The sequence below is a fragment of the Stegostoma tigrinum genome, chromosome 1 (assembly GCF_030684315.1).
Source record: "Stegostoma tigrinum isolate sSteTig4 chromosome 1, sSteTig4.hap1, whole genome shotgun sequence".
NCBI classification, from domain to species: domain Eukaryota; kingdom Metazoa; phylum Chordata; class Chondrichthyes; order Orectolobiformes; family Stegostomatidae; genus Stegostoma; species Stegostoma tigrinum.
Window position 1 is genome coordinate 8130975 of NC_081354.1, and position 12707 is coordinate 8143681.

Below are 12707 nucleotides of genomic sequence, written 5' to 3' on the forward strand. Positions count from 1 at the left end.
GATTTTACATGTCCCTACAGTTTATGTTTTCAATGATGTGGGGGAAGGGGCATACAAAATAAAGCAAACACCTTGGCAACCCACCTCTGAGTTCAATCTCTTAATAATGGGTTGGGGTGGGGATCAAATTCATTAACCAAACTAGATATGTCAATAAGTAATGAAGGATCAAAGGAGCTTGTTAAAAACCCAAAGAAATTCTCAATAGATGTACTTTCCCTACCCTTTGTTGATTTTTTTGTTAACTAATGCCTCTCATCTATTATAAAATAAAGAATGGTGGATGCTGAATATCTGAAACAAACACAGAAAGTGCAGGAGAAATTCCGCAGGACTGGCAGCATCTGTGAAAAGAGGAACAGAGTTAACGTTTGAGTCCAGTGACCATCCTTCAAAAGGGTGTTCTGAGAAAAGGGCGACGGGACTCAAAATGTTTACTCTGCTTTGTCTCCACAGGTGTCTGCATGGGTTTCATCTGGGGGCTCTAGTTACCTCCCACAGTCCAAAGATGCGTAGGTTATGTGGATTGGCCATGGGAAATTGAGGATTGTAGGGGGTGAATCTGGATGTGATACATTTCAGAGGGTCAGTGTAGACTTGATGGGCCAAACGGCCTGCTTCTCTGCAGTAGGGATTCTAACTTCTGTTTCTGACCTCTCATCCATTTCAATGGCAACATACTGAAAGGGGTTCTGATAACGCAAAATTACTTGACTCTCATATCACTCCTGAACTGTAATAAACAATATTTATTTGTTGGTTACATTTCCAATTCATGTGGAAATTAAAATGGGAGGCTGGAATGCCACTCATTGCCTTCTGCTCAGACCAATCCCCAAATTCCCTGTGTGCCCAATATGTCCACCTAAAACTGCCTACTGCAGCCCTGGAATTCAGCTTGGTGTGAGATGGTTGATGGCACTCTCATCTCTGAGCCACCAGGCTGTGTGTCCAAGTCTAACTCCAGAGACTTCAGCGCCAAAATCTAAGATGACACTCCAGAATGGTGCTGAGGGAATGTTGCACTGTTGGACACCTTGCCTTTCAGATGAGATGCCAGACTGTTTTCCAATTCAGTCAGGTATAACCACATTATTCAAACATAGAGCAGGAGAGCTCTCCCAAATGTTGTGACCAATACATGTTGTGTTTGCTTAGCACAAATTTACCGATCTCACTCCAGGACTGGTACATTGGATATAGGTGCCATTTTTCAGAAAATACGTTACAGGATTGTTCAGCAGACAGGTTTATTAGGCAACAGCAACAACTGTTACAGGAAAGCCCAGCTATACTCTCTGTCATTGGGTCCTTGCAAGATCGACTGTGCTAGCACTGGTAGTCCTACGTTCTCCATCCTGATTAATTTCTCATGAGCATGTTTTCTCTTAAAGTGATATCACAACTATAGACATCTCTCAAACAACAGCACTGAAAAACACTGGTTATTAGTGATTGCTGAGATAACAAGGTGTAGAGCTGGATGAATACAGCAGGCCAAGCAGCATCAGAGGAGCGGGAAAGCTGATGTTTCAGGCCTAGACCCTTCTTCAGAAAATTCATTTTCTGAAGAAGGGTCTAGGCCCAAAGCATCAGCCTTCCTGCTCCACTGATGCTGTTTGTCCTGCTGTGTTCGTCCAGCTCTACATCTTGTTATTAATGATTGCTACTTGTTGGGTCTTGATATGTTGAAGTTGTTCACCATGTTCCCATATTAAAACATTGACAACATTTCAAAAGTACCTAATTGGCTCCATGTATTTTAGGAGATTGTGAGGTTGAGAAGGACTCCACCTTTAACTCTGCTCTCGGCATCTACGCACAGCATAGAGGTGGTACAGATTCAGTAGTATCAGTAAAAGAATGACAGATGGAATTAGAGGAATCGTTTTTAACACAGAATGTTATTAGGGCATGGGTTACTTTACGACAAGTAGCAATTGAAACAGTGCTAAGGTAATTTCAAAGAAAATTTTATAGTTAATGTATTATTTGAAGAGGAAGAATAGGAGAATACTGTGGAAGAGCTGGGAAATTTGGCTATCAGGTTGAAGGCATATCACAAACTTGGGCACAATGGGCCAAATAGCCTCCTCACATTTATGATTCTACTCATTCTTAAAAGAATCCTTGTGCTCATGCCCCATATTTAATGAATCTATATATGAATATGACATGAACAATCAACATGGTTTTGTCCTGTGGTTTGCCACGGTAGTAGATTCGCCAACTTTAGGTATATTTAAGTCATCATTGGATAAGCATATGGACGTACATGGAATAGTGTAGGTTAGATGGGCTTGAGATCGGTATGACAGGTCGGCACAACATCGAGGGCCAAAGGGCCTGTACTGTGCTGTAATGTTCTATGTTCTATGTGCCTCTTTACGCAATTACAAATATAGTTCTTGTTTTAAGACTGAGAATAAGATGCTGTCTGTTGGATTCTTGCTCATGGGTATATCTCACTGGAAAAGCTCCTGACCTGGATTACCTTAACATTGAACTTTGTCTGTGTTAAAATAAATAATAGAGTGCAGGAGTCTTTGGAATGAGACATTATCACTTTCAATTAGGCGTGGTGAAGCTACAGAGAACTTTCCAATTGTCAAAGCACATGAATATCTCCAGTTAAAATATTCATTGATCCCAGCAGCAACTCAATTCTCCATATTATGCCTTATTATGATTAAGTTTTACGGTGTAAAGGTACTTGTGGAAAAGCATTAAATGTTCTTCAGGCATCTTTGAGACATGAAAGACAGCTCCAGGCAAGAGGAAATTGCCACCAAAGTGAAAAATGAATGAGCATGGTCCAATTTCCAGGTCCAGGATTTATTATTCAACCTACTGTTCTATGGCAGAGACTGATCTCTGGGCAAAATAACAGCATTAGGCAGCCAAAAGCAGAATCACAGATGATAGCTTTTTGGGAATTTGAGAGTGAATTGATGTGTATTTTGCCTTCAATAGGGTGTCTTTACCTGATGTAGCAATGCTCATCTTATCCCTTATAACATAAGAAACTAAGATGCAGGTATCAAGGTATTGAAAGATCCAACAGGTGCTTATTACAGACCACTACTATATCCAATGATGCCATTCAGAGGCACTTCTGCATCTGGGCTAACTTTAATCTATGTATCACAAAAAGAGACTGTGAAACAAAGCCGGAGGGTGGGGGTTGAAGGAGAGAAACACAAAGGGACAAACACAAAGGGAGGAACAGACGAGGGGAACAAAAGGGGAGAACGGGGGTGGAGATGAAGAGAATCTGAGAAATAGCTTGGGAGAAACAGAGACTGGGAAACACAGGAGGAGCATGCTATGCTTCATGTGGCTCAGCATAAGATGGAGTCTGAGACCTTTATTCCCTTGGGTCACATGTTGCAATACAGCGGCAGTATTATGAATATACGTCTTAAAGGTATAAACCAACTGATTGTGAGACATAATAGAACAAAGATGACACCCCTCCTTGAGGATTAGTGCTCTATTGGGAATTCCTGTGGTATAGGGCATACTATCATGAGAACTGGCAGGTATGGAAAGGATAAAGGATATTAAGAGCAAAATACTGAGGATGCTAGAAATCTGAAACAAACACAGAAAATATCAGAGAGCTCTTTAGGTCTGGCAGCATCTGAAGAGAGAGGACCAAAGTTAATATCTTAAATCCAGTTTAATTTTAATTCAGAATTTCAGGATACAAAATATTCCTGGTAACACATGTATTTGAAACAGATTATCCTGAGACCAATAAGATGATAGAGGTCTTAAGAAATAGGAACTAGAGTAGGCAATTTGGCTCCTTAAGCTTGCTTTGCCAATCCATAGGATCATGGCTGATCAGACATTCCTCACATTCTCTTTCTTAACGTTTGCTCATAACCTTTGATTCCCCAACTGATCAAGAATCTAACTATCTCAGCCTTGAATATATAATGTGAAGTTGCTGGTGTTGGACTTGGGTGGACAAGGTCAGAAGTCCAACAGGTTTATTTGAAATCACAAGCTTTCAAAGTGCTACCCCTTCATCCGAAAGCTTGTGATTTCAAATAAACCTGTTGGACTATAAACTGGTATTGTGTGACTTCTGACCGAAACCTTGAATATGCGTGGGGATTGTATCCCTATGGCTGTCTATGGTAAAGGCTTTCAAAGACTCACAACCCTTTAAGAGAAGAAAATCCTCCTCATTTTAGTCTTAAATCAATGCCCCTTTATTCCGAGATTATGCTTTCTGTTCCAAGGCTCTCTCATGAGGGGAAACATCCTCTCAGCATTTCCCTTGTCAAACTGCTTAAGAATTCTGTAGACATCAATGAGGTCACCTCTCATTCTTCTACATTCCAATGAGTAGAGTCACAACCTGTTTAACCTTTGCTCATAAGACAGCCCCTCCATACCAGGCATCATCCTAATGGACCTTCTTGAGCTGCCTCCAATGATATTGTATCTTCCCTTTAATAAGGGACCAGAACTGCTCAAAATAGAGCCTCCCTTTTCAGTTGAGAATGATTTGCTCAGGATTAGCTGAAGTTCATGGCTACGACACTGCAGTCCCTGTTCCATAATTTAGAATCATGGAGTTAAATAGCAAACACTGTAAATAAAAGACAAATGCAACAAATTCCCCTCAGACTCCATGACAAAACTTTATCATAGTATTTTCAAAACGAACAGCTTCTTAAGAGAATTTACCAAGCTCATTGATATTCCTTAGAATGTTGGAATCAGGAACGGAACAAAGGTTGACTTATTTCCAAGATATGCTCACTAATTGCTATGCAGATGTGTCACCCCTTGAGACCAAGGGAAGGATAAATCTCCATCATGAGACATGATTGAAAAGATGGCTCAAGGTAGATGAATTTTCATAGAACAAGTACTTAATGCAAATTTTCAAATGTAAAATTTCCAGACTGTAAATTTTGATGCAAGCAAAATGTATGCACTGGTTATTGGATATTTGTATGGCTTATGCTGGAGATATAGAAAATGTGAAAGCACAGAAGCATCTGGGGAAAACAAGAAGGAGTACAACAACCAGCACTAGATTAAAAACTGAATGATCATGTTCAGGATTAAGTATGCAACAGCCAAACTCCTGTACCAGTGAAGTCTGTTTGATCCGTATTTCTTCTGGTTGAGAATAGAAAACATTTCTAATGAAAGACATCAATGTCACCTGAGTTTGATTCTTACGTAAAATTTCCATTGTCCTACCAGACCATGGGACTTCTCTGTCATTAGGGAGAGACGATTGGTGGTGGTTTACGCTGAGGGGAAAGATTGAGAGGGAGAATGTTTCATCGTAACCTTAGCTGGTGTGGGAAATCTTACTTAATGTCAGATTTGAGAGAGTGCTGGACAGCATGGAGCAAGGGAGCTAACCAGCTCTCTGGGACTCCTACCAGTAGGTGGCAATGGCGAGTGAGGGCAGCTGGAGTGTTGACTTATCTGTCTCAAAAAATAAGGGGTTTAATGGGAATACAGGGCAGCGAGACAAAAGATTCCTCGGCCCAGTGTAACCCACAGATTCATTCCATGTAAATAGTTCCTTGTCTACCCTCAATTTGCTTCCCTGTTTATAATCCAGGCTCCTTGACCTTGACCTTGAGCTATTCATGTGGTCACATTTCATCTTAAACTTATATTTAAGTCTTGGGGTAAAAGGGCATTGAGGGTTAATACGCAAAAAAGCAGAAGTTATTCTTTCCTGAAGTAAAGGCTCTCTTGTCCTCTAAATTTGTAAAGAAAGTATGGCATCTACAGCCATGCATATTGTACAATCGTGTTTTATCTTTCATTCATCCACCAATGATGGATTATCTCTCTGTGCTGAGGCAGAAAAAGTTTTCCTCCAATTTTTTTTATGGATGAGGAAGGCGATTCAGACCATCATTGACATTTCCATCCAGAGAAGTCTTGATGCCCATTGACTACAGACTCTACCTGTTTCCTAGGCAATTCTAGAGTTTTCTTTCTGATGCTATACCGGCACTTTGGTTATTTTTGGGTAAAGACGTTCCTAACATCAAGTCTGAAAGCTTTGGCTTCAATTTTCGTTCCCAAAAGGGGTTTGCAGAGGGAGAGAATTCCACCTTCAACCTGAGCGCCCATTTTTCATCCTGGGTCAGATCCCTGGGGACAAATTTCTGCTAACCTATAGTTTCACCATTTCCACTTTGACCTAAAATGCCCACAAACTGGAAATTTTGAAACTTACATTACTCATCAGAAGAATTACGGATGTAAGTGGGAAAGGACTGGACAAGGGCAGAAAAGAAGTCAAGTCATGGTAAGATGAAATAAATTCCTTGGGACAGGAATTGGCAGAAGAAATGGGTCTGTTTGTGAATTAAGTAGCCCAATATTTCATTCAAAAACTGCACATCAGGGAGCATGGATGAAGGATGGGTAAATGGAGGTGAAGATCAGCTGTGATTTCATGGAATGGCTGGGGAGGCATCAGCGACAAACTGGCTTATTCCAGTTGCTAGTATATTTCTGCTGTGTTGAAATTGAGAGATGGATTCAGTGATGTTAGGGAAGCAGCAAATGTTTAAGACTTGGCTGGTCTAGCTCCTGATCTTGCCTGATATTGTGGGGACTCTGAATGCTTGACTTTCCCAATTAGCCAAAGCCAAGTGAGTGAGAACCCTGATACAGGAGTGATTTCACTGCCTTGAATGTAGGAGACTACTGGGCCATTTCTACTGCAGAAAAGACTCCTCTGTTATGGTCAGAATCTGTTTTATGGAAAGAGCATTAGATGTCAGACAAATAAGTAGCAAGGAACCCAATTAGTATGTTGTTTACCAACAGCTGAAGTAATTTAATCTTCTAGGATAGATTTCAGTATTTTATCACTGAGATTACGGAAAAGCAACAATGTACTCATTGGTTTAAAATAATCTTAATTACTATTGACAGAAAACAAATTTCTATTACAAAATAAGTATACATGTCAGACATTTTAAAAAGGTACAGTAACCAAGAAAGCATTGTGCATGCCAAAGGGGAACTTTCATTCATTAGGTAAGTCATGTTTAATGATAGTGGTTATCTAAGTATAGTGCAATAATCATCCAGTAGTATTTAAAAAATGTACTTGTGGTGTTTCATGTTTAAAACCATTCCCACTTTGCTTTGACTTAATTTGAGTACTTTGGAACAAAGTCAACATTCAAACCACATTATCATTGATGTTTCGAAGGATACCCATCTCAGATACATTATAAATCCATTCTTCACTTTCTAAAATTAGTAAGATGAGAAAACTATTCCAGGCCCTTGGGTGTACTCTGTCCTTCGATTAAACCATGCTCGTTCAGCCTCCCAACCGATGAAATTAAGAGCAATGTGAAATCTGAAAGATCTTTAACATCACTCAGTAAGTACTAATTGTCAGGGCATCAATCTCAAAATAATAGCTCAAATGGATTGTGAATGCTCATGTCTGATCCCTCAGGGTTCCAGATTCAATCCATGGCCCTTTCCGAATTAACTAACATCATATGGGGCACTGATAGAAATCCTAAATGCAATCTTTAAGCACCTTGGTTAGACATTGAATAAAATTGCCAGGGTTCAAGTGGGTGGCTGAGGAAATGATCAAACTTGACAGAGATGGCTTCTCAGTCAAAAAGATCACTGACAGAGTCTCTGTACACAGCAGACACTTGAGCAAGGTTTGTGGTGATGGCTTGTTCGAAGAGGTCAAGTCTTTCAGGGATGAAGGGCAGAATATTCTGCTGTTATGGTCCAGTATCTAATACTTCTCAGTACCCAAAAGCAAACCTGTATCTCCGTCACAGCAATCCCATATTTCTATAGATTTCAATAACATTATTATTCAACAGATATTCACACCAGGCTGGCTCTCACAGTTTATGATATCATAAGGAGCAGTCAGTTGAATTCCACAATCAGTCTTGACAAAAGACCCCACAGTATTCCTGCAAAAGGTCAGGTATATTTGGAAGCAAAGAACCCGAAATATTATTTAAATTGCAACTTTTAGGTGTAAAATTCTACTTGAAAGTCCAGATGCAATATTTGGACCTTCCGGGTGTTATCCTATTGAGGTCTGAATAATGTGAGCTTCGGCAAGAACTCAGAGAATCACATGAAAATTCATTGACATCAGGAGCAACTAGATGCATTTTCCAGCATGGCTCTGAGCGTTGACATGAGATTCTCGCGAGGCAGCAGTCATGTGCCTATTAATGGCAATTATTGCTTGTTACCACCTTCATTAACTGCAGATCTCACCTCATTAATATACAAAGTCACACAACACCAGGTTGTAGTCCAACGGATTTATTTGAAATCACAAGCTTTCAAAGCAAAACCCTGATGGGCTATTAGCTGGTGTCATGTGACTTCTGACTTTGTCCAGCCCAGTCCAACACTGACACCTCCACCTCATTAGTATGCAGCTTCCTATCCAACTACCTGCCGGGAGCAAACAAGATGGCAAGAATTCTTAACATTGAGCTCTGAGTGGTCACCTGGAGACTGTAGCTTACTGTTTGTTTCTCTAGGGACACCCATCTTGGACTCCCAGCACCAACGCTTCCCCTAAGTGGGGAAATGCCACATGCAACCCAAGTCTATGGACACTGGGTATCCAATACATGCCAGCCTCTCAGAAATCACATGGTACATCTCTACTCATAGCGCACTTCTGTTTAAATGCTACGCTTGGAGACAATGCTGCTACAAGGACTGGGACAGGCCCCTGGCTCACAGACTGGACCAGGCTGAATCACAGGGCCGTTCGCTCCCTCTCTTATAGCACTCACTCATGTAGTGCCTACCAGCAAGCTCAAAGTGTCCTTACCTTGCATTGCCCTGCCATGCCATGCCCTTCAGTTGAAACCTCAGCCAAAGCCTCAAGCCTTTCAGTACTGCCATTTGCACTTGCTGGAGGCCGGACTAAGTATGATGGTGAGGGTGTCCACTTTGAGTTGAGTCTCTGTCATCCCTCTCCAATTGTTAAAAGCGAATTGAAACTGTCAGATGCCTTGAAAATGCCCTAAGTGGGCAGAGTCAGTGACAGATTGATGGGCAGAAGTATGGACTTCAATTCTGATTGAGGAAGACCATTGAAGGGGTAACTGCAGCGATCATACCCTTGCAGAATGCAGTGCGTTTCATTTACAACCGTAACAATGTGATTGCAACATGCATGCAGTGTACAAATAGTTGGGGTGCAAATGCCAGCGACAAGCAATTTCTACTCTGTCACCACTCCTTGCAAATCACACGTAGGCATCTCACTGAAGTGGAAATTATTTCAACTAACTTTTAAGGTGCTGGATACTCACCCCAGATAACACTGTTCTTGTGTGAATTCTAAGGATTCTGTGGAGCACTGTGCTGACACGCTCACTACCTGTTCTGTAGGTGTTAAAATAAACTTTGATTTTTGCAACGGTAAATGCAAATAATTCTGTTGGATTATAACCTGATGTCGTGTGACTTCTGACTGTATATTAATAAGGTGGAACCCATGGTTGCTGTGCAGCCAGGGTGGGATTGGTTCAAAACACCTGAAGCACTCCCACTATACTATTATGTGCTTCTCACTCAACTGGTGGTACTCCACTAGCAAGTAAGTGCCAGCCTCAAAGAACCATGTGAAATTGCTGCATGGGCACTGCAAGTCTCATTATACAGAGGTGTGTGTTCTGCCATCATCTCCAGAGTATGTCAGCACTGACTCAGTGCAAAAAATAATAGTAATTCAGTCAGATGCACAGCAAGATAAAGCAACAATAAATAGTACCTAAGCACACAGAGGGAGAGTGAGGGTATGACAGCAGTTGATAAAGGCAAAATAAAAATACCACCTCTGCTTGAATGTAAACTCCAGTGTCCATAACTGAGTTTATAAGTGAGAGTTGTTGCTGAACAAATAATAGCAAATATTCAAATATTTAAAAATAAACAGACACTGAATATGAGGGCTGCAAGTGCAAGTTCAGAGATAAATACATAAACATAGCCTTCTGATGTCACAGTAACTCAGTTAAATGTCTAAACTACAGATTAGTAACATTTCAAATTCGACCTTTGACCTGCACTAAGTGACCTGATCAGACTCAGTGCAGTCACAGGATTTGTAAACACCGTTTCAGCTTTGTGATTGATGCAAAGAAGTACTGACCACAGCCCAAACCCAAGCAGTGAGCTTTGAGTGTGCAAGTCTGAATAAACCCATGTGCACGCATGTGCACAGATATATATACATGTGACTACACTTGCAGGTGTAAGCATGTTTATATTTATACAGAGGCATGCTACAAGATCAGAATTGATCACCTCAGATGGTTTGCATAACCAAATGCCACTCACTATCAAGGCTTACAGTTTTGGGAAGCAACAGAAATGTGTGCACCCATCCTCTTGGAGTGATACAATGTTTTTAGTTGTTGTGAGGGGAGAAAATGATTAAAACCATCTCAAATTACATTTATTGAAAGCTCACCTTATGTTTCCTGCAGTCTTGGATACTAGTGTGGAAAGAATTTGGAACAGATTCATTAAACATACAGGAAGGAGTAGGATTTTCAACAAGAGACATCAATGTATATGCTTCTGAAAAAGAGCTGGGAAGTCATGTTGAGGTTGTAGAGGACATGGAGATGCCTCTTCTGGAGTAGTGTGTACAGTTCTGGTTGCACAGTTATAGGAAAGATATTGTTAAGCTGCAGAGGGTTCAGAAGAGATTTACCAGGATGGTTTAAGTTATAAGGAGAGGCTTGGACTTTTTCCCACTGGAGTGTAGAAGTTTATAAAATAATGAGGGGCATAGATAAGGTGAATGGCAGGTATCTTTTCCCTAGGGCAGGAAATTTGAAGACTTAGTGACATTTTTTAAGGTGAGAGGAGAAAGATTTAAAAAAGACATGAGGGGCATTTTCTTTACACAGAGAATGGTTTGTGGGTGAAACTAACTTCCAGAGGAAGTGGGAGATGCGGGTAGAGTTACAAAGTTTAAAAGATACTTTGGTAAGTACATGAGCAAGAAATGCTTGGAGAGATCTGGGCCAAGCACTGGCAGGTGGGACTAGTTTAGTTTGGGATTATGGTCAACATGGACTGGATGGACCAAAGGGTCTGTTTCCAAGCTTTTTTTCCCCTTTATTCATTAATGGGATGAGGACGTCGCTGGCTAAGCAGCATTTATTGTCCATGCCTAGTTGCCCACCAAGCAGTTCAGAGTCAACCATGTTGCTGTGGGTCTGGAGTCACATGTAGACCAGACCAGATAAGGATGGAAGTTTCCTCCCCAAAAGGACATTAGCAAACCAGGTTGGTTTTACCCAACAATTGGCAATGGATTCATGGTCATCATTAGATTTTTAATTCGAGATATTTTATTGAGCCCGAGTATCCTGAATATTATCTGGCTCTCTGGATTAAAAGTCTAGCAATAATATCACAAGGTCATTGCCTCCCCTTATATGACTTCATGACTCTATGATTCTTTAAGAGTCATATTTGACTCAAAATGCTAACTCCATTTCTCCTAGCTGTGGAATGGCTTGAGTATTTTCAGCAATTTTCTGGTTTTATTTCAGATTTCCAGCATCTGCAGTATGCTGTTTTTATTTTCATTAATCATGGCTTTTTTATGCCAAATAGATCTGCATCTCTCCTCTCTCTGGCTACAGCACTGAATGTCATGACAGTGAGCCACTTTCATAGTACTCAACCAAAAACACAAACTATCAAAAGGCAGTTATCTTCCAATATTGGCAGCATCAAAACATTGCATCTGTATTATGCACGGCAATAAATTCCTAGGTTCCTAACAATGGCAGCATGCAGATTAATGCTATGGTATAATAAACCTTTGAACAAATTATTGTAATATTTCACTGACTCTGTCTGTTGGCACTTTGTGCAAATTGCTGCAATTTGTTTGAAATTGGTAATGCTTGAGTAAAAAAGAAACTGTCCTTGCTCATTATTAGAGCAGTTATTTCATCAATGTTACTGTAAATTCATATCCAATTAGCGATGGAAAGCTATTTCCTCTGATGGTGAAATTGCAAAAGTGTTCTTTCCCAAACTTTCAATCAAGGGTCATTGGACCCGAAATATTAATTCTGCTTTCTGTATCCAGACATACTCAAGCCCTGCTGAGTTTTCCAGCAATTTCTGTTTTTGTTTCGGATCTCCAGTTTCTGCCATTCCTTGTTTTGTTTTAGGACTGAACACAAAGCTTCTGCAGATGTTGACGTCTAAGTCTTCCTCAAAAAATACCTCCAAAAAAACATCAAATATTAAAACAAGCAGTCAGTGTGAGGGTTGCTGGTTGATTATTTGGTTACCAGACAGGATCTACATTGTCTGAGTAGCTGTTTCACGATGCAGTGTTGCCAGCAATATGGGCTCTATTGTTGCCTTCTCAACTTTTCCCATCACCTGAGTTTTCATAGTATCTCTACAGTGTGAAAAGACGCCATGCAGCCCATCAAGTCTACCACCTCCCTCTAAAGAGCATCCTACTCATACCCCTTCCAACCCCCCACAACTGTTCATTTACCACAGCTAACCCACTTAGACTGCACATTCCTAGGCACTTTAGCTTGGCCAACCCACCTAACTTTCACATCTTTGGACTTTGGGAGGAAACACACACAAACATGGCGAGAATATGCAAACTCCATACTGACCATCACCCA

At 40.7% G+C, this 12707-nt stretch overlaps 1 protein-coding gene across 3 annotated transcripts in view; it reads right to left on the minus strand.

The window, feature by feature from the left end:
* Positions 1-12707, minus strand: part of grid2 (glutamate receptor, ionotropic, delta 2) — a 961209-nt gene that overhangs the window by 655576 nt on the left and 292926 nt on the right. The window lies entirely within an intron of this gene.